Here is a 27476-nt window from a genome sequence, read left to right as displayed (position 1 = left end):
TTTTCTGCTTTTCAGTTTAGGTTTTTAACTATTTTACTGGGTTATTGTTAGTGTTTTTTTCTTTTTTGTATTTTTATGTTTATTTTTAAAACCATTTTATTAGGGGCACATACAACTCTTATCACAATCCATACATACATCAATTGTGTAAAGCACATTTGTACATTCATTGCCCTCATCTTTCTCAAAACATTTGCTCTCCATGTAAGCCCCTGGCATCAGGTCCTCATTTTTCCTTCTCCCTTCCCACTCCTCCCTACCTCGTGAACCCTTGATCATTTATAAGTTATCATTTTGTAATATCTTACACTGTCTGACGTCTCACCCACTTTTCTGTTGTCTGTCCCCCAGGGAGGAGGTTATATGTAGATCCTTGTAATCGGTTCCCCCTCTTCTCTCCACCCAACTCTCCCTTCACCCTTCAGCATTGCCACTCACACCACTGGTCCTGAAGGGATCATCTGTCCTGGATTCCCTGTGTTTCCAGGTCCTATGTGTACCAGTGTACATCCTCTGCTCTAGCCAGATTTGTAAGGTAGAATTGGTATCATGATAGTGGAGGGAGCAGGTGTGGGGCGTGGGGCGGGGCAGGAGAAGGAAGCAATAAAGAACTAGAGGAAAGTTGTATGTTTCATCGTTGCTACCTTGCACCCTGACTGGCTTGTCTCCTCCCTGCAACCCTTCTGTAAGGGATGGCAAATTCCCTACAGATGGGCTTTGGGTCCCTACTCCACACTCTCCTTCATTTACAATGATACGATTTTTTTGTTCTTTGATGCCTGATACCTGATCCCTTTGACACCTCATGACCACACAGGCTGGTGTGCTTCTTCCATGTGGGCTTTGTTGCTTCTGAGCTAGATGGCCGCTTGTTCACCTTTTTTTTCTTTGGTAGTTTTTCTGAGTGAAGTCCAGGATAGGTAAATCTGTAGCAACAATAACTGGATTAATGATTTCTTGGGGGTGTGAAACGGGAGCTAATAACACTGAGTACAAGAAAGAAGAAACTATTTTAAAATTATGGTGATGATTATACAACTCTCGTTGATTTGATTGAAATAATGAATCATATGGTGTGTGAATTATAGGCCAATAAAACTGTTAAATATTTTAAAATATAGTTTAGCAAAATTTATGCACCAGTGCGGTAATATATACCTTTTGTGAAAGGACATGCAGCTATAAAGGAGTCACCAGAATCTGGGGGATTTAACAGAGGACTTTGAGGCAGATTTTGAAGGAAACGAAGGGAGGGATTGGAATATATATGACTTGAAGGTCTTGAGATAATAATTGGCACTAAAGCAGAGTTAGGATTTGAGCACTGATGGTTAGGGATAGTAAGTTTGCTTCTGAAATGTGAGAGGCATTTTCCTTGTTAGTGAGATGGGCATGAAGTGATTTTTATAAGTGGAGAGATTTAGACTGAACAAAGAGCCAGTCATGGTCCGACTGTGTGCTTACCTATGTTCTGGGGAGAAGAGAGCACTCTGTGAAGATCAGCCATGATTGTTTATGTTTTGGCTGTTGTGCTAAATATGAACACTAACAAGAGTAACACTAACAGTTTTGCTAATCATTCAACCTACGTAACTGTCAAGCATTAACGTTCATTTAAACTACACAGAACTATGTGAAAACGAAGGCACTTTAATTGTGTGTGTGATCATCTTTTTGCCAAAGGAGAATAATTTTAAAGTGATAGTCTTGAAAGAGATCATTGGAAAGAGACAAACTTCCATAATGAATAATTAATCTCAGAATTGTAACTTAGCTTAAACATTTTCTGTAAAACTTTTTCCCCCTTAAAAAATAGAGCAGGTAAAAATTACTACTATAAAAATGATCAATATACTATAGCTCTTCCTTTAATTCTATTTTTACTCTCATTGTACACAGTGTTCTATGATAATTTAATAGCATCTAGATTAATAACGATGGTGCTCTTAACTTTCAAGGTCGTGGCCAATTTGAGAAATGTAAGACGTGCTGGAAGAAGTACAGTCAGAATTCGCCTTAGAAGTGAGATGGTGAGACTTCGTGTCACGCACTTTGGAAATGTCATCGGGAGGGACCTGTCCCAGAAAAGGCCTTGATTGATTAAGTAGGTCAGGGGAAAAAGAGAAAGGCCCTTAGCAAGATAGGCTGAGATGCGGTTTCAACAATGTGCTCAAATGTCAGAGCGCTGGTGAGGTGATGCAGGATGGAGTAGTGGTCCAAGCAAGTACTGCTCTACATTTCAGAGCCTCTCCTGACATCCACTTTGTCTTTTCTTCCCCCCCCCCTTAAAATGAATGACCTTTAATTTTCTTCATATATGATGCTCTCAGACGTCTTTCCACAATTCAGCTGGTCTTCAGGTGCTACTCGTTAGCGTTCAGGAGGTCAAGTCTGCTGCTGAGATGGTCTCTAAATTCAGATGTACTCAAGGTTGCACTTTAGCTTTGGGGGACTTGTTTTAATCTGCTTCGTCTTCAACTGGAATTTGTATGTGGACAATTGATTATCTTGGCAAGGATGAAGAAATCGACGCTTTTAATCAACACCTACAGTTTGAAATTGATTAGGCATGCAGTCAAGGAACATTAATAATCACTGGTGACTGGAAACAAAGGAAGATTGGCAGATGTGAAATCATGGCCTTGGAGACAGAAATTACGGCAGGGGTTGCATGATGTGAATCTTGCAAGACCAACAACTTGCTCTTTACAAATACCTTTTTTCAAGAGCATACATGACTATACATGTAGACCTCACTCGACAGAAGACAGGAACGAAATTGATGGTATTTGTGGGAAGATACAGTGGAGCTCAGTGTCAGTCAGAACAAGACCAGGAGGACTGCAAGATAAACCAGCAATTGCTCATATGCACGAAACCGCCATTCTATCTAAGTTAGAAAGTTGTCCTTGTAATATGTTTTCATTTAAGTTATCCCTGTGTCTTGAAAGATGAATTTCCAGCCTGAGAAGGCTCTCCTAACACTGATCCGAGTGGCTGATACAACAGTAACTATCAGCCATTTCATGTAATGGGATATTTGAATGGTTTTCTTCCATCAACTTTGAACATCATCAAAGCTTGGTAATATAGAGACAATATTAACAGCATAATCATTTGATCTCAAATTAACTTTTTCTTTCATTTTGAGAAATAATTCCATCTTATCAACATAATCGCTTGAAGGACAGTGTGTCCTAAATCACTTTTCTTTGTTGTTCTTTCAATATTACTCCTCTTCAGATTCTCTATCATTTCCGAAAAGCTTTTGAAATGTAACAGGCCTTCACCTTAAGTTCAGAACTAGTTCGAATTTGATAATTAGGATCTAGGTAAACTACGTCTAATACACTTTATTTTAAAGAATCATTTTATTAGGGGGGTGTCTTACAACTCTTATCACAATCCATTCATCCACTGTGTCAAGTACATTTATACATTTGTTGCCATCATCATTTTCAAAACATTTTCTTAGTACTTGAGCCCTTGGTATCAACTTCTCATTTTTCCCTCCTTCCTCCTCTCTTCCGCCCTCATGAACCCTTGATAATTTATGAATTATTATTATTTTTCTATGTCTTGCAATGTCCAATGTCTCCCTCCATCCACTTTTCTGTCATCCGTCCCTCTGGGAGAGGGTTATAGGTAGATCATTGTGATCGGTTGTTTCCCTCTTTCTCCCCACACCTTCCCCTTACCCTCGTGGTATGGCTACTCTTAATATTGGTCCTGAGGGGTTATCTCTCCTGGATTCCCTGTGTTTCCAGCTCTTATCTGTACCTGTGTGCATGCTCTGGTCTAGCCAGATTTGTAAGGTAGAATTAGGGTCATGATCGTGGGGGGATGTACTATCATTTTTAATAACTTCTCCATGGCATTATACTTGTCCGTGTGTTTCCGAGTGCATTATGAAGAGTTCTTAGTTTTAGCTTAGTTTCTACCCACATGCCCAAACATCACTCGTGACCGTCTACTCTGTAGTCACACTGCCATTTTCCTGAAAGGTTTTTACATTTCCTAAGTTAATTTGATTTTTGCTTGCTTGTCATTAAAAAGCCATATTTCATACTATTCACAGACATTTTTGCATCTTAATACATTTTATAACATGAAGTTTCACTTTGTTGGGTACTGTAGTCCAGGTTTCCTTAAATCGTCTTGAAAAATTGGTAGGTAGACAATGTTGGAATTCAAAGTATTCAAATGAATCCAAGACATTCTCCTGAAAAATTTTCCAATTAAGCACCCTATGTTGTGCTTTTAATAACTATCCAAAGTGGACACACTCTTTATACCAATCTTTTTATAAACCTACTTATGTTTACTATACTCCACGACGGTTAATAACTGGGTGTCAGCATGCACTAAGTGAGTCTTTAATGTTATCACTTTGCCCTGCCATTTGCTATTTGACTTCACTATTATTAGATATTCAGCAAATGTACTAGTATTAGAGTCATTATCTGTGATTACAGAATAAATCTGTTCTAAAGTCACAGGAAAGTGACTTGGTTGTGTAGTGGGTTACACGTTCAGCTGCTAATTGCAAGTTCATCAGTTCAAATCCACTAGCTGTTCCACGAGAGAAAGAACGCTTTCTACTCCTGTGGAGATTTACAGTCTCTGAAACCTGCTCTAGCAGTTCTTCTCTGTTCTCTGCCTTTATTTTGGTTCACTATGAATAAGAATTGCCTTGATGGCAGTGAGAAATTAATGCCAAAGTTCCCTAAAATTTGACGGTGTTTTTAATATACAAACTTGTCGTCATTCATTCCCATCAAAGAGAACATTTTTTCCTTCATTACTACTAATTTTAGAGCTAAATTTTAAGGACAAGTATCATTTTCCTAATGAGAATTGATTGAAAATGTATGACCCAATGAAGCAATAGGATATACAATTTTACAGAATCTGGAACATTCAAATTCATTTTCTTAGCAGATCAACACACATCTTAATATTAGAGCCATTAGCTGTGATTACAGAATAAATACAATGTAAATTAATAGGAAGGTGACCTGGTGGTGTAATGAATTACAAGCTGGATTGCTAACTGCGAGTTCAGCAACTCAAATGAATAGCCATTTACAGTAATTGAGCATATTCATTAAATTGCCTATCTAATAGCTTAAGGCATATTCTAGAGCAGCAAACTTGTCTAACTTTTTGGTTTGGGTTTATTTGAACCTGCTGACATTGTATCCGATCTTCTCCGTCCTCCTTTGCCCGGCATGGTATTTATTCACTTGGCAAGGTTCTGGGCGTCTCTGCATTGTTCAGGTGTTCACGGCATTGTTGCAAATTTTACACATGTTTTTATTTCTGATCTTTCCATACGTGAAACATTCTCAAGATAGGTTTTCTCAAAATAGAATTCCAGAAATAGGAAATGATCTTAACACTAGGCCTATAGTACATTACAAATTTTACATTCAGTATCCAAAAACCAAACTCCCTGCCATTGAGTTGATGCCGCCTCATAGTGACCCTATAGCAAAGGTATAACTGCCCCTTGTGGGTTTCTGAGACTGTAATTCTTTACAGTAGTGAAAAGCCTCATCTTTCTCCCATGGAGGGGCTGGGGGACCACCAGCAGGTCTCCCTGTGGCTGGTCAAACTGCTGACCTTGTGGCAGCAGCCAAATGCGTAACGACTACACCCTGTGTTACAAGTCTGCTGCGTATGCCCTCTTTAGAGTGTTGACAAGCAAGGGAGTCATTTTTGAGGACTATTTTGAGGGTATTTTCAATCACATCATGTGCTTATGAAAGCTAACACTAATTGAGAAGACCAAAGAAGTATTGATGCATTCGAATGCCAGTGTTGGCAGAGAATATGGAAAGTCCTGTGGACATCTAGACAACAAACCCAATCTGCCCCGGCAGGAGTCCTGCTAGTAATGCTCCTTACAAGTGAGGACTTTGTGTCACATACTTTGGCCCTGTGATCAGGAGAAGGCAGTCCCTGGAGAAGGACATCACACTTGGTGAGGTCAGCAAAAAAGAGGGAAATCCTCCAGATTGACTGACCCAGTGGCTGCACCAGTGGGCACAGACAACAGCTGTGAGGAAGACCCAGGGCTGGGCGGGGCGCTTAATGCTTTGACGTACAAATAATAAAATGCAAAGATATATTGGTAGGTCTCAATTGGAGCCAGTGCATAATAAAAGGCTTATAGTCATACATCTTTAGTATATTAGAAAAACTGGAATAACTTCTATTTTATATTTTCAAGGTTTGCCAATTTCTTCCATTCAAAATTCCACTTTTCAACAACATTCTTTTACATTTATCGAGTGCCCTTTGAAGAAAGATCACACTTCATAGCCATGCCATCAAGTTGGTTTTTTGTTTTTGTCTGCTTTATTTTTTTTATTTAAATTATTTTATTGGAGGCTCGTACAACTCTTATCACAATCCATACATCCATCCATTATATGTCAAGCACATTTGTACATGTGCTGCCCTCACCATTCCCAAAACATTTGCCTTCTACTTGAGCCCTTGGTATCAGCTCCTCATTTCCCCCTCCCTCCCCGCTGCTCCCTCCCTCATGAACCTTTGATGATTTATAAAATTATTATTTTGTCATATCTTACACTGTCTGATGTCTCCCTTCACCCTCTTTTCTGTTGTCCATTCCCCAGGGAGGAGATTATATGTAGATCCTTATGATCTGGTCCCCCTTTCTCCCTCACCTTCCCTCTACCCTCCTGGAATCGCCACTCTCACCAGTCCTGAAAGGATCATCTGTCCTGGATTCCCTGGCCATCAAGTTATTTTCAGTGAAGAAAACAATATGTTGCAGTTGAAATATGAATATGCTTGTTCTTATTGACATTTTGATTTGTGATATAAATATCAGATTTAACAAACGCTGTGTGATTCCACCCATTGCCATCAGATTGTACAGACTGAGAGTGTATTTCAAGAGAGATTGAATATACGAATGGCATCATAAAAATTGATCATCTATTTTCCATTTCTTGTAGTTAATACCACACTTCAAAACACAAATTGCATGCAATGAAGATGCTTACACTCAGTGGTCCATTTCCGTACAGGTGAATCTGTGTGTGTGGAACTTGATGCGCTTTCACCGGCTCTTTCAGATTTCTAAGTGAGAGGGTTCTCACACACTGAACGTTTCTTACCACTGGGGAAGGCACAACTCACGTCAATGGGAGACAGGTCAAGTGCGGAGTGGAAATAGTAAACTCTTCCCAGTCTGTGTGAGTCATGTTATGTAACTGGACCCATCACCTACAGCAGGTTGTGTGGCCAAAGCACAAGCTACCCTTCCTAGCCTTGCAGCATACATGGGCACCGGATGCAAATCAAACATAAATGGTCCGGTGGTCTTCTTTACAACTTACAAGTATCATTAACCAGAAATAGCAGAGTAGGAAAAAAAATAGTTTTTGCTCAGGTTCAAGAAAATACTTATTTTCTATTGAAGTTTCAGTTTCACTCCGACAAACAATTTCAGGGTTCTCACCATCCACCCACTGATTATAGTGTGTGTTTCATTGCAGTTGGAAGCCCTGTATTCCACAAAGCTTCTCTTCCTAGCGTCTGTGCTGTCCTTTGGCCTCCTGAATAATATCTGTCTCCAGCATATGGAGCAATTGCCCTCCTTCCGGTCACACTGAGCTCTTGGACTCATCTTGTATCTCCAGCATTTGGTTCAGCACAGAACCACTGTGCTCCCAGTGCGCCTTGCTCAGCAAATCATAGGTGCTAAATAAAGCATATAGCGGAAGGGATGAGGACATGAGTGAGTCCTACGCGGACAGCTCCACAGTGGATATGAATCACCGAGGAAGGTGAAGGGTGTCGGGCCAACAGGTCTGCGATCTACATGCAGCAGTCTCCTTTTGAACCGAGCAGAGGTCTTCTTTTGTACACGTTTGTGTTGGTGTGGAAAGCTACTTTCCTGCTGACCCCGTCTGTTGTTTCAGTCACACCGTCTGTCCTGACATCAGCCTCCACAGGTGGTGCCGCTTCAAACAACTATTTCTGTGTGTTTCCTCCTGAATGAAGTCATTACGAACTTCCTGCATCCCATTGACAGAGGAATGAAAGATAGCCAAGCAGATGGAAGCTGCAGTTTTGCTAATAGATGTGGTATTCTTTAAGATATAAAAATCAGTTATGGGTTGGGAAGGACCAAAATTAAGAGGAAAAGATAAATTGAAAATGACTTTTTTGAATCATAGACACTTGTTAAAGGGGCAGATAACTGAGCAAACGAGAGGCGGGGGGAAACCCCTACCATTGGATTGATTCCAATTCATCGCACCCTATATGGGTGTGTTAGGCCAGGTTAACTAGAGAAACAAATCCAGTGACACTCATACATGTGTAAAAGATAGCTTTATATCAAGAAGTAATTATATATCACAAAACATCCCAGCCCAGTCCAACTCAAGTCCATAAGTCCAATACTAGTCCATAAATCAGTCCCTCTTCAGACTCACACAGCCCCATGCAATGATGCAGAATGCAGGAAGATCACCGGTTGGTGGGTGCAAAGTCCTGTGGACCCAATGACGATGGATGCATCAACCCATATCTTGTTACAGGTGCCATATTGGCACAAAAATGTAACAATCACAATAGAGTTTCCTAGACTTTGTAAATAAATCTTTATGGGAACAGACAGTGTCATCTGTCTCCTGCAGAGGGGCTAGTAGACTGGAAGCGCCAACCTGTGGTTAGCAGTCCAGTGTTTCTCCAACAGCATCACCTGGGCTCCTGTCAGCAAATGAGGTCCTCAGAGAAGTCGAACCCACTCTGCAGCTGGTAACTTGATTTTAATCAATAGCAGGTTGACTCCTTGGGTGTTACAAATGGTTAATGCATAAAAGTTGCATGTTCAAGGCTACCCTGAGGTGCCTTGAAGAAAAGCGTGGTGATCCACTAGGGAAAACCAGCCATTGCCAACCCTGCGAAGTGCAGTTCTGCTCTGCTACTCATGGGGTTTCCCATGGGCCGGTGGTGACTCAGAGGCTGGTACTGTGGCACTTGGTCATGAGCCCAGATTAGTATGTGACGTAATAAACTAAAATTGTAAAAACAAAACAAACAAACAAAAAAAACAACAACCCCAAACCTTCAACTCTTCTCAGAGTCAGAGGGGGAAAAATAAGCAAAAAAAGAAAAAAAAAGAAACCCAACCCCAAACTGGAACTAATTTCCCCTTTTTAGTTGTGGTTAGCAACTTCAGCATTTCCTACATTTGCCTTGACTATGTATGGTCTTTTTAGACCGAATCCTTCTTAATAGTAACAGTGGTGAAACTGACCAAGCATGTATACATGTACTGACCAAGAAAAGGTGGGTGGAGACCCCCACCACCCTCAAGTCCATCCTGGCTCACAGCAACCCTTGAGAAGTTTCCGAGACTTTCAGTCTTCACAGGAGCACACCACCTCTGTGTTCTCCCCGGAGAGTAGCTGTCTGATTTGGACCACTGACTGACCTTGTGCAAGTTATAAGATGAACTTTCGGTGTGCAACCTCTGCAATTTCCAATGGAATCAAGTTTAATAGAGTAAACATATCTCACACCCCGGAATAGTTATTAGCAAGTTTACAAATAACTGATTACAGCAAGCAACAATATATATATATATATCTGATCTATCGAACTACCAAACTTCAATTCATTAAGAGGACTGGGAAATGGCCCACTTTGGTTTGTAAAATGGTGTTTTATTTAGGGGATGTACATCGGACATGATATTGAGCATATTACTCTCCAGTGTCCTGCAGTGGGTCTAGAAATGACCGTAAATTTAAATTGGGCAAGTTCAGGCCTAGTGTGGACCTAAATGCAGAGTGAAACTGCTCAATTTGCCGTGTCATCCATGAGCTCTCACAGCACATGCAAACGAGCAAACGCTGCAGTGCCTTTCACACGCGCACAGCTCACCCCGTTAGCTGCCACAGGCATGGTGACCAACAAGGAGCCCTGGTGGCACTGACTGAACGGTCAGCAGTTCGAACTCACCAGCCGCTCTTCAAGAAAAGTCGTGGTAGTCTTTCTGTAAGACTTACAGCCTTAGGAGCCCTGTGGGCAGTTCTGCGGGGGTCTCTGAGTTGAATCTACTATATGGCAAAGGGTTTGCTTTTTAAGTTGCAAAAAATAATCTTGATAGATTGCTTCTAATTTTGCCCTTGTCATATATGACATTACATTTATCTTTTTATGTATGACTTCTTATTTAGGATAAAACCTAACTCACTGCCATCAAGTCAATGCTGACACACCGTGTGACTCCCAGTGGGTGTGGAGACTATTTGCGGGATTAGAAAGCCCATCTTTCTCCTGAGGACCATGTGGATCGCAGCCTCATGTGGAGCCACCGCACCACAGGGCTCCCTTTCTGTAGGGCAGTTGGCTTAAAATGACAGAGCTGGATGGTGGGCACTTACATGGTGTCTGAGCGGCTTCACCGCATCGCTTCTTCCATGGCTAATTTTCTGGCCACTGGTTGTCTTGAGCTAACATTTTCTTCTTCAACATTAGAGCTTATCATTTAAAGGCATTTATTCTGATCAAGCAGGCTTTTTTCTTTAATGACAACTTCCTGTTTTAATTAGCATTTCACAATGACAGCCATCCACCCCCAACTCCACCCCGTTAGTTCTTTGCCAATGTTGTTTGTAGTTACTTTTTAGAATAGAATTGGCATCTTCAATTTCATGAAACTGACCTACCTTTGCACTGGTGTAATAGATCCTCCACAGTCGACCACAGGGCTGTGTTCCCTTCATTTAGATGGATCCAGAAGGCATGATGAGTGGTTGAGAGGAATTCAATTTGGAGTAATTTTGGACATTTAAAAATCGAATACTTCACGTAGCACGTCATCTCGCACGTCGCGTTCACGATGCACGCTGCCTCCTATCGGCAGCCCTCGGCATTGCAGCAGCAGTCCCTCGGCAACTTCGGGACCTTCGCTCTCAGGACTAACGTGGAAATGAAAGGCTGCCAAGTGAACTGCACATGATCCCGGGGAAACCCTGATAGGAAGAACCCAAATGAGCTGCCCAGCTTTTCAGGCATTGCCTTCTCCAGAGCCCTCGTTAGTGAAGGCTTGCGTGCCCCAGGAGGTATACAAGGGGAACCCCTTGAAGATGTTTCTATTAGGAGCTGCCTAGTCGACTCGAGGGAGAAAGAAGAGACGTTCTGCTCCGGGACAGATTTCTTTTCCCCCGTACAGATTAGGAACTCTGCAGAGGCGGCCCTAACGGTCCGTGTAGGGTTGCTATGGGTCAGAATGCACTCATTGGCCGTGAGAGAGAGAGGCTACAAGGCATAGCACCCTTTTGATAATGAGAATGGGAGAGGGTCCAGTCTGCTGCCTTCACAAGGATGACGTCAAGCCTGTTGTTGGGGCCACGGCATCAGTCTGCCCCATTGAGGGGTTCCTCGTTGTTTGCTGACCTTCCATCAAGCATGCCGCCCTTTCCCAGGGGCTGGATACTCTTGATACCATGTTCAAAAGTATGAGGAGTTTTCCACACTAAGATTGACAAGGAAGAATGTCTGGGATCTGCTTCTAAACCTATCCAATGAAAAACCACATGGATCACAACTGCGGCTAGTGCTAGGGATGGCACACGGGGTGGCAGGAATCAGAAGCCAACTCCAGGCTAACCCCACTGCTTCTGAGTCGATTCTCAGTACGAACCATGTAGCATGGAGCAGAACTAGCCCTTTGGTTTCTGAGGCTATAAATCCTTATAGGAGCAGAATGCCTCATCTTTCGATTTCAGAGCAGCTGGTAGAGTAGAACTGATGACCTATGGTTAGCAATCCCTTGTGTAACTCACTTCACTCACACGGATCCTGGGCTCAAGGATAGCTAAGCTCTTCATCAACATCGAGGTAGCTGGTGCGTGTGAGAATTGTCGAGGGTGTGGCAGAGGTGGGCAGTGACACGTCCACTTATCTCTTACCTGCCCAGGATCGTTTAGGTATGACTAAGTAGACTGAGGTTATGTTATCTGAAGTAGAATTTGGAAATACTGACAAATGCCACTTTCACTAGTTGTCACCGCATTGCTTCTAAAACACGGCAACCACATATATATCACAGTGAACCTGCGTGCACTGAGATTTTCGGTAGCTGATTGGGGGACAGACCACCAGGCCATTTTTCTTATTCTTTTTGAGGTGCCTCTGGGTGGATGGAACTGGCACACCGACCTTTTAGCTAGCAGCTCAAAGCACCACCTGGGCTAAGTGACTGTAGATTCACCTTCCACACCACGCAAAAGTTTGTAGGTCAAAGAAGATGCCCCGGCTTGAGTCTGACGCTCTCAAGTGTTTGTCCCTTTACTCTGTTCTTTTACAAGAGACAGATGTTCCACATTGGCGCGGCCTTCGTGTGAGGAGGAGCGTCGGTCAGTAGCTGTTGAGTGGGTTCTTTTTTCCCTAGCATGTTTGTTTGACAAACACAATCTGTCCCCCAAGGAAGAAGCCCCGGTGATGACGGTTGGGTCAGTGTGGACTGCTCATTGCGTGGTGGGCAGTTCAAACCCAGCAGCCAATCTGTGGAAGAAAGATGGGGCTGTCTGCTCCTGTGGAGAGTTACAGCTTTGGAAACCCTAGGTAGTAGGTCGCTATGATTTGGTATCAACTTAGTTATAGTAGGTTTATCATGGACAAGGTGACCCTTGAGCGTGGGAAAGTAGCTGCAGTCAGGAGCAAAGGAAGTGTGCACTGTGGGAGATCTTTTTCGAAAAGATTATTTAGAGATGTTTCCATTTGTTAGGTTACTCTGTTAGCAAAATGGATGTAAGTGTATTGTCTCTTGGGGTGGGGCGGGGGCACTAGGGTGCACTTGATTCGGAAGCAGGCTCGGGTCATTGGCCAGGGAGTCCTGACTCAGCGGTGCCAGGAGTCTCCGAGGCCTGGCCCCAAGGAGTCCGCTGGTGGTGGAGGGAGGAAAGGGAAGCCTGTCTTTTGGAAGAGCAGGCACTTGCTATTGGCATGCCCACCTCCCTCTCTAAAACTAGGTCCAGGTCCTCCAAGAGGGTGTACCCTGAGGCACCACTCTGACTTTCTGTATCTGAGGGTCAAATTCAAGTCCACATCACTCTGGGGAGAGGTCTTCCCATTGATGAGCACAGAGGCGATCAGCGCACCTTGAGCTTGAGCAGGTGTCTGCCCACTCTGGACGGCCTCTTGGTGCATTGCGGGGCGGATGTTGATTGTGTGGATACAGAGCAGCCGGATCCCCACACACACATCGTACAGGGGGACCTCTGTGGTCCATATCCAATGTGTGCAGCGGGCCCTGTGCTGGCCAGAGTCCTAGGCTACGTGGGTGCCCCAGTGGACCAAGTCTCAGTGTAGCCCCCATAGGATGGGCTCCTTGATTCGGTCTATATCATCTGTTCTTTTAAAAACGTACTTTTGTACATCCATGCAAACTTGAACACACGACCTTGTAACATTGTTTAAAAGTCTTTAAGATAGCTTTAATAGGTATTAGACCAGGTTTTCAAAAAATAAAGCAAACCACATTCTGCAATATTAAGCTGAATACAAATGTGTTCTAAGAATTTCGAGGAAAACCTTTGCATAATTGGTTGATGGGATTGTATATCATGCTTTAGGAAGTACAGCCATCGACGTACTTTTTTCTTTGGGTGCCATGAGTCTTTCTCAGGGCAGTCACTAAAATCTGGAACTGAAATAACCAGAACCAATCATTGTCAGTTTGATTCACACTCAGAGCAGCCCTGGAGGACAGATTAGAACTACTTCATCGTGTTTCTGGGAGAGTAAATCCTTATTGGAGCAGAAAGCCTCATCTTTCTCCTTTGTAGCAGCTAGTGTATTCAAACTGCCAACTCTTCAATTAGCAGCCCAGTGCTTAACCCACTGCACCACACAGAACTTACATCCATTCTTTTTTGTTATTGAGAACATACACAACACAACCCAGACCAATTCAATAGTTCCTTTATGTGCGATGTGCGTACAAATGTGCTTGATACAATTGATATATGGATTGTTACAAGAGCTGTAAGAGCCCCCAATAAAATGATTTATATTTATATATACAAAAATAAAATAGCTCCTTCATGTATAATCACCATTATAAGCCTGATTTTTCATATTGCTCTATCTTGATATACCAAGATTTAAAAAACTAAGCCAATTTAATGACACTGTTTTCTCAAAAATAGTGTTTATCATTACCTCTTCCTATTTGAAGTTCTATTTTGTGCCATGTAATATGGTTACTAACATTGTAATAATTGCAATCTGGTATATACTTTAGAGTATAGAAAAGGAGGCATGCCCAGATTTTATACCGAGAAGGGTGTTTCAGTCAAAAGATTGGATTCTTGCTTAGAAACCTTCCCTGACCCTCCTGTGTGCCTCTGGCTGTGACAGGGCCCTATGTATCAACCTGCTGAATCACCACGTCCGTGTCCCCTCTTTCCTTTGGCTCCTGATGAGGCTGCTGCGGAAAGCACCAGCTCAATGCGCACAGGGAGCACATTATGAGCCACACAGTCCATCATCTCTGGGCTAGAGCAGCTAAGCACCATCAGCGACGTATAACCACCCCTGCCCTGAGGGGGACAGACCACACAAACACGGGTGAAGGGAGACATGAAAGTAATGCTTTATCAAGGGGCCATGAGGGTGGAAGGGTGGGGGAGGTGGGGAAGAGGAGCTGATACCAAGGACTGAAGTAGAAAGAAAATGTTTTGAAAATGATGATGGCAACATATGAACAAATGTGCTTGATACAATTGATGTATGGATTGTAATAAGAGCTATAAAAGCCCCCCAAGACAAGTATGTATATATATAAAAAAAGCTAAACAAGGATATACTTGTAGCATGAGTATGATTTGGTTATAGTTGGCAACAACTGTCCAAAGGAAAACCACTGTCCCCTGTGAGACCAGAGACAGAGATCAGGTCCAATGTGAGGACCTCAAGGCCATTGGGACAGAACGGACACTGTGGCTGAAGACAAAGACGCTGAGAGGAGAAGGGTCTGCGGGGCTTTTTCAAAAGCTAAGTGCTTAGCAGGGTTCCAGGCAGTGACAACTGGACCACTGCCTTCCACTCACTTCCCATTCATGGCCGCCCCATAGGCTACTTAGCTGCCCAACGCAGAACCAGATGCCACCCCAGCTCCAAATGCCAATTCCCAGCAATCCTTACGTAAGATTTCCAAGGCGCCGGTCTTTCCTTAGGGGAGCAGGTAAGCTCATCCTACCCACCTAGCAGCAGGGTTGAATGGCTGGCCTTGGGGCTAGCGCCAAGAGGGCCCCTTCAAGAAGGCAAAAGGAGCACATATCTGTTTGTTTTCTGCCAAAATTGTTACCCCCCCTTTTTTTTAATAATCTCAAATTGGTGGCTCATAGTTGTCTTTGACTTACAGTATTTTTATTTAAATGCTAAGTTAAAACAAAACCAAACCCCTCTTAATTCCTACCACATCCTTCCTCATTTGTATTTCCAGCCCAGATGCTGACTGCATTTACCTTTGCAACCTTGTATAAAGAAAAGTTGTGCCCAGAGAAAGCCTGCTCAATGACATAGGTTACTTCTCTGGAGTCTCACGCGTATTACCTGGATAAACTAGTGTGGTGTCTTCAAGAGGGGTGTTTTACAATCATCATCATAACGAATGTGTTTCTGTTTCACCATTGCTGCAAATTGTTACAACATACAGAATTCTAGAATAGTAAGTGTTTCAAGTAAGTAAATTTATCATTTATCAAGTACGCATTCATCAGTTCCTGCCTATGTTACAGGACAGATGCTTGTTGGTTGTTCTTAAGTAGTCCCTTTTCCCCCTTGGTCTGATTTTCTGGCACACAGAACAGTCACTTAGAAGTGATGGAAAAGCTGACTGAAATCTAGATCTACCAGTATTCTGTCTTGGTGTGGGGTTTTCTTTATTGGAGAGTGTATCAAAAAGGGAACGGCCTGTTTTAAATGGCATTATCGGGGGAGGGGGGGGGAGATAAATAGATTGGATGGTTTACCAAGATAGCAAGATATCAGATGTATTGAGAGGTATTTTTTCTTCCTCCCTTGGTGGTATGGTGGAAACAAGTTGGCTGTGATAGACATTTCCTTGGGAGACAGACGGAGCGCTCTGCGTCCATGCTCAGTTGCAGGCTTGGAAACTCCTGGACTTTCTACCTCTTCCTATAGAATCGTTTTGAGTCGGCATCCACTTGATGGCAATGAATTTTTTTGTTTGTTTGTTTCTTCATCCTGATTTGGGCCTTTCAGAACCTTCAGACCAAAACAAAAGACTTAAGCTTGCTATTATACCAGCCATGGATACATTAGGGTCTTGGGGGTGAGGAAGGCAGTAATTTTTAAAAAGATCCTTGATGGTGCAATGGTTGAGTGCTCAGCCACTAACCTACATCAGTGCAGCAGGAGAAAGGCCTGGTGGTGACTCCTTCGGTTAAGATTACAGCCAAGAAAACCCTCTGGGGCTACGTCACTCTGCCACAGGGGCTGCCGGGAGTTAGCATGAACTCCGCCGCACCAGGTGACAGCAACCATTAGAAGAAAGCGGATCGGGCAACTGCTCAAAACTAGAGAAATGAGTCTTCCTCCCCTGCTCCCCCACGTTGGCTGGTGGCACCCTGTCCTTCCATCCGGCAAGGGCAGAGCCTTACGTTGTGTTGGCCTAATGCCCCAGAGGAGGCTTTTTGGAAGCTGTGTGGTTATTTTGGAGTTGGAAAAAATAACAGTTCGGTTCCTGTGGAAATTTATGAAAAGAAAACATTTTTCTTTGTCTCCTCCATCTCAAAATGGGTGGCTTTGTCTCCTGGGAATAAAGTAGGAGAAGTGGTAGTATTCTTATTTTTTATCAATATCATTGTGTTTGGGTTTTTTAAGTTTGTTCTTTCAAACTGGACACATCACTTTGCAGTCGAAAACATAACTCTGTCTCCGGCACCGTCACTGGTACTTGGCAAGCTCTCAGATTAAAAACTCTTTCCGTTAAATAGTGCTCTTGCAGATAGATGTGATGGACGTTAGGTTTGATTGCGGCAGAGCTCCCTGGGAGGAGCCCAGCCCGTACCATCGGGTCTAGACAGGCAGGTTGCAACCAGGAACTGGCTTGACAGTCCTTGGCTCCGCTAGGGACACCACACATATCAGCAGTTACTTCCTCCCGAGGCCAGCGAAGACATCTCTGCAGGCTAGTATCGCAGGAGAAATTCCCACGATGTTCTGTTGGCTGCATTGGCTGTTTTCATGCTTATTTCATTGCCATCTTTCCCCTTATTTACTTCATATTCTTAAGCGGACCAAGATGAGGGGAATGTTGCTGAAAGAGAATTCTGTTTACAGTTGAGCTGTGGGGAGGGGTGACGGGGATGCAAGGGATCCTTGTACATAAAATCAGACAGGCTGTGAATTGGCGAATGGCGACCAGTTGCATAATTCCATTTAGAAGACAGTATTTTTATTCTCTGGGATTATATATTTTAGTGAAAGAGAATTATTAAAGCCAGGTAACATTTCAGACATGGTTTTCCCCCCTGAACAATATGTTTCACCGTGTTAACAATAGCTCTACCCTCGTGCCACCGGGAAGTTGTGTACTCTCTGAGCTTTCAAAGCAGAAAAGTAATGGCATCGATTGAGGACCCAGAGTAGGCTGCATTTTCATTTGGAATGTTCCCATTTCATCCAGAAACCCTAGTTTGAGGAGAACTTCCTGCTTCAGCATCACGTGGTCATTTGAAGTCACACGTACCTACCATATATACTTGTATGTCAACTGAGTTTTTCAGCACATTTTTAATGCAGTTTTTGTGGTAAAATAGTTCCTCGACTGATATTCGGGTTGGCTTATACTCAAGTATATACGGTAATCTTTCAAGTCTGGCTTTTTTCCAGCTTATATGCGTGTGTCCTTAGTTCATTTTTATTGCTAAATAGGATGCCCTTATATGGACAATGCCACAGTTTGTGTACCCAGATAAAGGGGGATTTGGTTGTTTCCAGATTAGGATGGTTATGAATAAACCCCAGTAAACATTCATATGGGTGTGTTTATTTCATAGACAAGTCCTATGGGTTGGATTGCTGGATCATACACTAAGTGTTTGCATGTACCTACCAGTGTACCTGGCTGCTACTAGTAACTTAGAGTTTGCTTTTAAACTTGTGGTAAGGCTGCTGGTTATCCGCTTGTGGACAGTGGAGAGATAAGCAATGTTATATTTTTATCTTTATTTTTTGGGTTATTTTCTTTTTAATGGGCATTTCCTAGCTGGAAAGCATGTTTTGTTATTCTGGCTCTCCTCTCGGAAGACTGAAAGTGAATTCCAGTTTATCTTCTCATTGGGGAAGTCCATGTCCTGAAGCCTGTCTCAGGATCAGTGTGGCTGCAGAGGGATTTTTACTTCGTGGCCCAGGTTTCTCTTCTAAAAAATGGCTGTAAAGCATTATATGATGGAAAAGTTGTGAAAATCCGGAGACACAGACCACGTGGAAAGTGTCCACGTAGCACCTGGCACAGAATAAATGTTAGCTAAAAAAATATAAAAGGAAAGATGATTGTTTGAAAACCAGACCCGAGACTGCAATTTAAATATTGCCATCAAAAAGTTAGAAAAAACCAGAATTTTTGCAACAGGGAAACATTCTGTTTTTTAAATTAACCAAAATGTGCCCAGGCCAAATGGTCTCGCAATGAAAACTAAGCCACTTCCCAGCCAAGGTGAAATTGAAACACACATGGTTGGAATTGAGGGAGAAAATAAAAGATAATTTAGGTCTCTTTTTCTTTGACTCCTATTCTCCATGGGCTAATTTCCAGTTCAGATTAATTTAGAAAGTTATTCTGGAATTGTATGCACATTTCTTTTATTAAACTGGATAATCCCAACCTCCTGGTAATTTCCATTTCCTGTTGAGCTGGTTAGAAATTGCCACAAGAGTCCCAGGTGAATGTACTGAAGTGAAAGAATCCATCTTCTTGCCTCATCCTGAGCCTTGTGCAGTAGTCATTCCTAGCAGGTATGTGACTGAGCCATCCATCGGTGAATGAGTCAGGACGTCAGCGCTGAGCAAGTGGTTCTCAAAGTGGAGTGTTATGCCAGCAATCATCACCTGGGAGCCTGTTAAAAATGCCAACCTGCGGCTCCGTCATGGACCCAGTGCCTCCAGTTCTGGAGAAGGCACCCAGCTACCTGTCTTCTCTGAGCAAGCTTGTCAGGTGACTGTTGGCCCTAGAGTTTGCACCCCACTGTCCCTGGGACACAGGGTGAAGAGGAGGGGAGGCCCACAGCCAGTTGACTACATTGTGGTTTTATAAAGATTTCCATTTTGTCATCCTCAATTTTCTAATTCCCAAGATTACAAGAGCAATGAAGAACATTGATCTAAGCCTGTAAAGATAAAACTTTTAAAAACAACCTTGCCAGTTAAAAGCATTGTTCTGAAATAACATGCAAAGTTTGGTTTTCTTAGGAGATGCTTGTACCATTTATTGACACGAATCCATAAGCTGTGATAGAGATTGGTAATAATCGGGGAGTAGCATTTCTAAGATCATTTAAATGAGGTTTTAGCATTTTAAGCCTGTGAAACCGAATCTATCACCTCTTTGGCCCAAAGCCTGGACCAAGTTAAAATGGAACGAGCGGTTTTCATGGTAGCGTTTTTAGACCATTACGAATGTCCAGGCACCAGTCAGTTCTTAAGCCATCCTATTCCCAACTGTATTTCTGGTGCAGATGAAGGTCCCATAAACCTCTGTTGTTTATTTTGCTGCAATAAATAGAAGTCTCTGCATCCTGCGCGCGCGCACATTCACACACACACACACACACACACACACACACACACACACACAGTCCGGTGAAAAAAAAAGGCAGCAGCTCTTCCCCTGGGGAGGTGTGGCATATTCTGCAGGAGGTTGTCTGAGAATGCAATGAAGTGACATTGCACCGGTCGAGTGCCTGGCTGGTCCTCTTTCATCTCTAGCCTCCCCGAGCCTTTATAGCAGGAGTGAGATTTTACCACATGAACCTTAAAAGAGTAACGCCTAATATTTCCTTATCAAGCCAGCTTAGCCTGACATCATGTCCACTGATAAAGGTGAGTCGTTTCATTTCCTGGTGGTGTTTTCATGTTTGGTTCTGCTTGTGCAGTGTCGGGGCACTGCTGAAGCCTGTGTGCTGAGAGCCTGTCAGTGGCAGAGTTTGATTGTGTGGGAAAGCTACGGAGTGGCTCACGTTCCTTTTATTCAGGGGCACCTCAGGAGGCTGCTTCTGAGATAGCCAAGTTCTGCTTTTCTATCCGGTTCTTATTAACATCAGCGAAGTCTGAAAGGAGCTAGTTACTGAGAGGAGTGCGGAGAAAGAAAGGGGAGGTTTTTCCTTTCCTTTCTGGTGTGAACAAAGCAAAGTCCATGTTCACCACTCACCCTTTTCTAGTGCTGCCGTGTGGGCACAGCTCTGTTTTTCCTTTAAAAAGAAATGTTTTGGCAGAGAAGTTTACGGGAGTTGGTATGACTTGTTTTTCCTTAAAAGATACAAGTGAGGGACAGGCCTGAGTGTATTTATTAGACATTACTAAGAGAAAGTCGCTGTGATTTCTGGAATGATCTACAAAGAAGGTATTAATGAGAACTTGACTTTGAAGCCGGGCTGAAATTGTGAGTGGTAGAAATTTCATCATGTTGAGAGGAAACGTATGCTAAGGTATTTTAAAAAGCTGGAATCGGTTCATTTTGTGTCGCCGTTGTTTCTGCTGGGCAGTAAGCCTCCCTGAAATGCCTTTGTTGCTAAACAAGATGAACTGACCCTTTGAACCTAGGTGTCATCCATGCCACTGAGATTCTCTTCCTTGTGGTGTCAGCTTTGGAGGGGTGGGTTGGGTTGGTCATTGCCCTGCAGCAGGGAAGCTAAGGCAAGCAAACCTTGACCCTTCTGCCCTGGCTGGCTCTGGACCACAAACAGCCCGGTACATTCCGGCCCCCTCCATCTTCCGTGCACAGCATAGATTCTTTTGCAAGGTTTCTACAATCCTTGAATAAAGTTCAGGATTCAAGTGAGTTAGCATTGGTCTCTGAATAAGACATTTTTGCTCTAGTTTTTTAAGAGAAAAGAAATGTAGCAAAAGGAAAGCAGTCTTTCTCGCTCCATCAGTGGAAATTCCTTTTTCGTGAAGTAGCTCCTGTCCTTTCTCATTCCATCATCCAGCAGTTTAGAGTGACTGGAGAGAATCCGTTTTCAAGGTCACAGGCATATCTCATTCCTCTAAAAGCAACTGTCAACTGCAACTGGAAAGGAAGAAGATGGGGATGAAAGAGACTCGGGGATGAATGTGCAGGAGATGGTTCCCACCCCCAACTCCCTGTATGGAGTGGCCTTTTACAATGATGTGGTTTTGGAAATTCCTTTTGAGTTTTTTAAACTAAAGATAGTACTGTAGTACTTCCTGCCCATCCTATTGGGCTATTTTATCCCTGAGAACATTTTAGAAGATGCATCTTTAGTGGAGTTGTTTGTAAAACTTTCACAGTGACATGGAGAAAGAACTTTTTAAAAATCTTAGTGTGTAGGTCAACTCCTTTCTCCTGAAATTCGAAATGCGAAAAACAGTGAGTGGATCAGTAAGAACTGCTTTGTAATTCTTGGGAGGTATGGTCCAAGAATCCAGCGCCTTTTCCCTTATCAACTATCTCCTGACAGTCTGCTTTGATGACAAATGCATCTATTGTGCATTTTAATGAGGGGAGAGGAGGGAGCAAAGCTGTGGGTCCCCAGTGGTTCATTCTTCCTGGGGAGCAGTGGGGCGGGGGTGGTGGGGACACACACTCCAGAAACAGGCAGGCCGAAGGCCAGGGAAAGAAATGCCGTCTTCCAAAGAGGCTGCTCTGCCACATCTGCCACAAGTGTATAAAAATGATGTATGAGACTAGTATTAACAGGTCCTTGCCCTACCCCCACTAGACATAGAGCACAGACACATTGTTCAAGTAAAATATAAAAACTGTCTCAGGAGGAAGGGGGAGAAAAACATTAAAGATACAAAAATCAAAATTAACTTTAAAAGCAATTAAAAAAACCAAAAGAATACTTTAGAGCACAGCCCCCTGCATACGTAGCAATGATTGTTCCTTATGCTTGGGCCAGAAGCTTTACTTAATCTCCCTGAATCCTATCTCCTGAAAAATGTTGCTTGGGTCCCAACTATATCAAGTTCTAACCAAGTTGCGTCATCTCCATTTGATTACTCTGCTTCAAGCCCCACCCACCTTCTCCCTGGATTCTTCAAACAGCTGGCCAGCTAACCCGAACACAAACAAAATCCAGTTGCCACCAAGTTGAGGGCTCTGACCTAGACCAACTGAGGTGTCTTCTCTACCCAGCAGCTGAGTGATCCTTTACAACAGGTCATTGTCGCTCCTTTGTCCACAACCCTTTTCGTGGACTCCTGTCTCAAAAGAAAGGCTCTTGTTCTCTGAAGAGCAAGGCCGGGTTTGACCTTCCCCAAATCCATACCTTCTGCACTCCTTAAGCTCACCCCAGATATGCCCCTCGCTGGGGAGCCATGCTGCTGGTCCTTGAGCTCCTCACGGGGGCTCCCACCTCAGCACTTCTTCAGTTTGATCCTCTGGATAGGCAAGTCCCCCAAATATGCGCAGGGCTTTCTTGACCCATTGGCACTATGTCCCTAGGTTGGGCTGCTAACTGCAAGGTCAGTCCTGCCAACCCTCCATCCGCTCCGCTGGAGAAAGATGAGGCTTTCCACTCCCATAGAGTTAGTCCTGGCGTCCTACAGGATCAGTCCTATGCTGTCCAATAGGGTAGCCATGTGTCAGAATCAACTTGACGGCAGTGAGTGATACTCATGTCTCCTTTATTATTGGAAAATCTAGAGTTAAATGAGCAAGAATTTAAGAGAAATCAATTATATTTTCAACATTCCCCTTTTCCTTCCCATGGTTCTTTTTTTTAAAAAAAATTCATGTTTCATTTGAATTAGGGAAGGGGGTTGTGTGGTGTGGACATGCGCAGTTTTTTTTTAAAGGAATAAATATCTTTGTTCATTTCTTCCCTTTGGAAGCGTGCAAGTCGAGATTGGTCTACATTACGAAGAACGGAGACAGTAAGAGGCCCTGGTGGGGTAGTGGGTTATGAGTTAGGCTGCTAAATTCAAGATGAGTTGTTGAAAACCACAAGCTGTTGTGAGGGAGAAAGATGAGACTTCCTGTCTGTCGATCTTTACAGCCTCCGTGACCCACTGGGGCAGTTGCACTCCGTCCTAAGACCGGTGGGAGTTGGGACCGACTCAATGGCAGTGAGTTTGGCTTTGTTTTTGAGACAGTAGTGGAGGGGGAGATGGACAGTCCCTTTGTAACCCACCCATGAGTTCCATAAATGATTCCGGATGAGTTAATGAGTGGGTTTTATTGTGAGAAAGAATAGAGCTAGGGGAATCTTTGAAATATGAAACGGGAATACTTGGGGAGCCGTTTGCATGGAGGAGATTGTGAGGAGGCTGAGATGAGACCGGGAAAGAAGGGGGACGTTTGGTGTGATTTTAAACATGCGCGGTCCTTCTCGGAGGCTGTCACCATGCGGATGAGAATAGGCGCAAATTTCTTTCCTTTGTACTTCGCTGTGGATTCGATTTCTCTTGAGAGACTTCACCAAGACTTCTGTCTAGCAAAGGAGAGCTTTTGGGTCCCTCTTTGGATTACAGTGGATCACTTAAATTTAGGGCAATGGTCATGAGACCACATGGAGTCCTGCTTATATTATCTTTATGTAATCCGTATTAGATTTACTCTTTCATCTTTGTTTCCCAATTGACTTAGTTTTGTGCTCATCACTGAAAAGTACTAACAAAGACGAAGCCTCCGCAGTTATTATAAGATGCTATGTTTCTGATGCTAGTGGAATCCAGAAATCCATGGCCAGCCAGTCAACTCTGACACATGGTGACCCAACAGGGGGCAGAGTGGAACTGCTCCGAGGGGCTTCGGAAGTTTCTTGACAGAAGCCGACGACCTCATCAGCGGCGGGTGCTTAACCCGCTGTGCCACCACGGCTCCCAATGCTGTCAACAGACTGCTTAAATATGATCTGCCCTCTCTCAGGCCAGTGCTCATGCAGGGAATTCACACTGAAGCATTCCTCTTTTTTTTACACTACAAAATGTTTGCTTTTTCTCCTCCGGCATTTCACTCTTTTACATACTTTTATAGTGTGGAGTTAGGTAAGGAAGTAAAATAGAATAAAATGTAACAATCTAGAAACTTTTCCTGTTGTGGTTCTTGCAAAGTTTGATTTGAAAGAGTAGAAAAGGAGGGCCTCAGTTAACATGTATTATTTGTGTATTATGCTTCGTGCAGTTCCTTTTGAAATTCAGCTGGATAATTGGAAATTGCTCTGTATTTTAAAAATCTCTAACCGGTAGTTAACATCTATGGATTTTTTATTTGCTATATAATCATGTGCTTGATCTGAATGATAATATACAATTATGTCACATGGCTTCTTAGAAATATGGAATCTATTTTGATTATAGTATGTACAGGGTTTGAAAAGTACCTTTTAAAATTATTTTTCCTATTGTAAGCATAAGCTGCCTAATAATTGTTAAGGGGGAGCTTAGTGCTTAAGGTATACCGCCACTATGTCTTCTTATATATTTCCCAGTAATTAAGTTCATTTATTTTCTCTGGAGTGTGAAATAGCACTTAATGAATAAAAATATTAACCAAAGAGGACCTTTAGTCTAAAATTGGTAGCCTATTTAAATGCAGGCCAACGACCGTGACATGCTTCATAGTGTTAGGTGGCATTTGACTGTCCACCAGATGCTCTAGGCTGTAATCCGTCCAGGGTAGGTCAACAATTCCCATCTTCTGTGGAGCCCGTGGGTGAGTTTGCACTGTCAACCTTTAGTTTAGCAGCCGGTGTTGACCCAACGCTCCCACAGGGCTCTGTCTGTGTCCACAAGACTAAATCCAAAGCTTTTCATCTAACACACTGCCCTCAGAAAGCTCAAGTGTTTCTCTCACTCAACATCTCTACAACTGTGCCTCTGCATGGCACGTGCTATAGTATCGGCACAAAACTCGCGTTCAGAGAATAGAAAAATTAGAGACCAATGAACTAAGGAAATCCTCCCCCGCGTCGCGCCCCCCCCCCTAAAAAAAGGTGACATTGGAAGTAGGTCTTACTGGAAAGCATTTAAAGAATAGCCCCTCAGGGAGGACACTAGACAAAGAAAGAAGGGGATGTGGGAAGACTGTTGTGTGCCGGCAGAGAAGCCAGAGGAACAAAAGTGTCCAGAGCATTAAAGGCACGGTCTTGTGAGCAGAGGAAGATGAAGCTCCCTTTGATCGGCCAATTCTGACAGCCGTGGGCCCCTTAAGCGAGCCAGAGTTGTTTTGTTCTGTTCTAGGAGCCTTGTCCTTAGAGGATTTTAAACAGGGGAGTCACAGAGTGCTTTCATTATTGAATGAATAAAATCCTCAAAACTTTTCCCTTGCACTGAACATGACTTAGAAAGGTAGCGATCATTGATGAATGGGCGTATGGTTTTCTTCTTCGCTCCTTTCTGTCTTCTCTGAGCCGGAGAACACATTGGCAGTGATGGATGCATAAGCAAGTTAAGCGCTTGCTGTTTGCATTCTGGGTTCCCGGAAGAACCCCTGCAAGGTGGGAAGCTAACACAATGCTAGTGTGGCCTGGCGAGGAGAGGAGGGGAAGCCTGCGGGTTGGCCGGCCGCAGAGGAAGCACAACAAATACAGGACTAGCCTTTTTCTTTTCTTGCCATTTTAATTGCTGAATATTTTGTAAGCTGCTAAATATTAAACTTCCAATAACACGTGATGTCTATGAATGTTTTCTTCAGAGCGATTATGTAAAAGTGGTGAGTTGCGATGGGCCGTCAGTAAGTCTGTGTTAGGGTCCTTCAGTTGGTCTGAAAGGCGCCCTGATGGCATGGTGGGGTACGCATTAAGTTATTCATATTCAGTAGTTCAAACTCACCAGTCACTCCATGCAGAAAGATGAGGTTGTTGCTCACATAAAGATATATACACTCGGAAACTCTTTATAGGATCACTGTGAGTTGGAGTCAATTTGATGGCAGTAGGTTTTGAATTTGGCAGAAGTGGATTTTAAATTGCCGGGGTAAACACTAGGTTTGTGATGGTCCCGTCAGCTGTCTGTGCCTAAGCCATTTGACTTAAACTTTTAAAATGTTTCTCTAATTTATAAGGAAGTTAACTAACTTTCCCACAATCACAAAGTAAATAATTAGCCATGACAAAACTTTGACCTTTTGACCTCTAACTTTACTAACATACCCTCTTCTCTCTGGAAAGAAAAAAAAAAGTACTTCTCAGATAAACATGGCCTTGTTTCTCACAGCGGGCTGGGCTGATGCTGACTGGGGGGCCTGAGGGACAGTGCGACTGCATTGAAAACAGTAGTTTCTGGTTGAACGACTAGCCGGGTCTAAGGAACTGTCCTTCTCAGCAAAGCTCATTTTACCTGTTACGGCAGTGAAGCTAAATTTAGGTGTAAAAACAAAGTGAATGAATGGTACCCCTCACTGCAAGGCAAGGTGAACCCAGAAGGCAGGGCAATAGCAATCAGGGAGAAACTGAAGTCGGCAGCAGACTACAGAAGTTAGTTTATAGAAACCGGTACTCGGCTGGGGCGTGGTAGCTGCTGGAGTTGGGATTTAGAGAAAACAAGCTCAGAAAAATGAACTATGAGCAATGTCTGGGGCTGCTGACATCTAAAGAGGATGCAGTTTTCCCAATAATGCAGAAAACACAGTAGTCCAACCCATAGTTACAGTAGGTTTGTTCCAGGGGTTGTTTAATAGTAAAATTTTGTGGTACCTAACAATGACGCCTAATAACAGTTGAGTGTTGCTTTACCTGTTGCATCAACACTTCACTCGTCGTGACTCTGCTTAGTGCACCTGGAAGTCCTGAAGTTTTAATGCAGATAAGGTACCCACATACTAAGGAAGACATTCTACTGACTTGTGTACAAATTTTACCTAAGGACGGGTATTGAACTAATTCGTAATCTGGAGAGTACCTGTAATAACAACAGTACTTTTTGAAACCGTGAACAATTTGATTTTTTCCCCTCTGTGGATCTGCACATAATTTGTTGTAAATAAATGGAAAATAATTTGCCATGGTGGGTTGAGAGAAGAGGAAGGAGCCAAGATTTAGGTTAATTTTCAAACCAGACATTTGAATAAATGAGTTGGCGAGCGCTCTTTGCAAAAAATCCCACTTTTTTAATCATCCAGTCCTTTCTTACAACTGTTTAGATTTCTTTTAAAGTTTGTGGAGTCAATAAAAAGTTGATTCTCCTTTTGAAGCCCCCCCTTTCAAAGCAAAGCTTTTCATGCTGTCAGCCAGAAATAACCCCCCGCTTAGGGCTCTCTGAGT

At 43.1% G+C, this 27476-nt stretch overlaps 1 protein-coding gene and 1 long non-coding RNA gene across 2 annotated transcripts in view; one reads left to right on the top strand and one right to left on the bottom strand.

Moving 5' to 3' along the window:
• The window catches only part of FGD4 (FYVE, RhoGEF and PH domain containing 4), a 158835-nt gene that overhangs the window by 30702 nt on the left and 100657 nt on the right, over nt 1–27476 (top strand). The gene's annotated exons all lie outside the window — the stretch shown is intronic.
• Nucleotides 18506–27476, bottom strand: part of LOC142450216 (uncharacterized) — a 148900-nt gene continuing 139929 nt past the window's right edge. Inside the window, exon 3 of the long non-coding RNA XR_012784920.1 lies at nt 18506–21316. This is a non-coding gene — a long non-coding RNA (uncharacterized LOC142450216). The remainder of the gene's footprint in view (nt 21317–27476) is intronic.

This window comes from Tenrec ecaudatus, chromosome 6, assembly GCF_050624435.1.
Source record: "Tenrec ecaudatus isolate mTenEca1 chromosome 6, mTenEca1.hap1, whole genome shotgun sequence".
NCBI classification, from domain to species: domain Eukaryota; kingdom Metazoa; phylum Chordata; class Mammalia; order Afrosoricida; family Tenrecidae; genus Tenrec; species Tenrec ecaudatus.
This window is presented reverse-complemented; position numbering and strand designations above follow the sequence as displayed.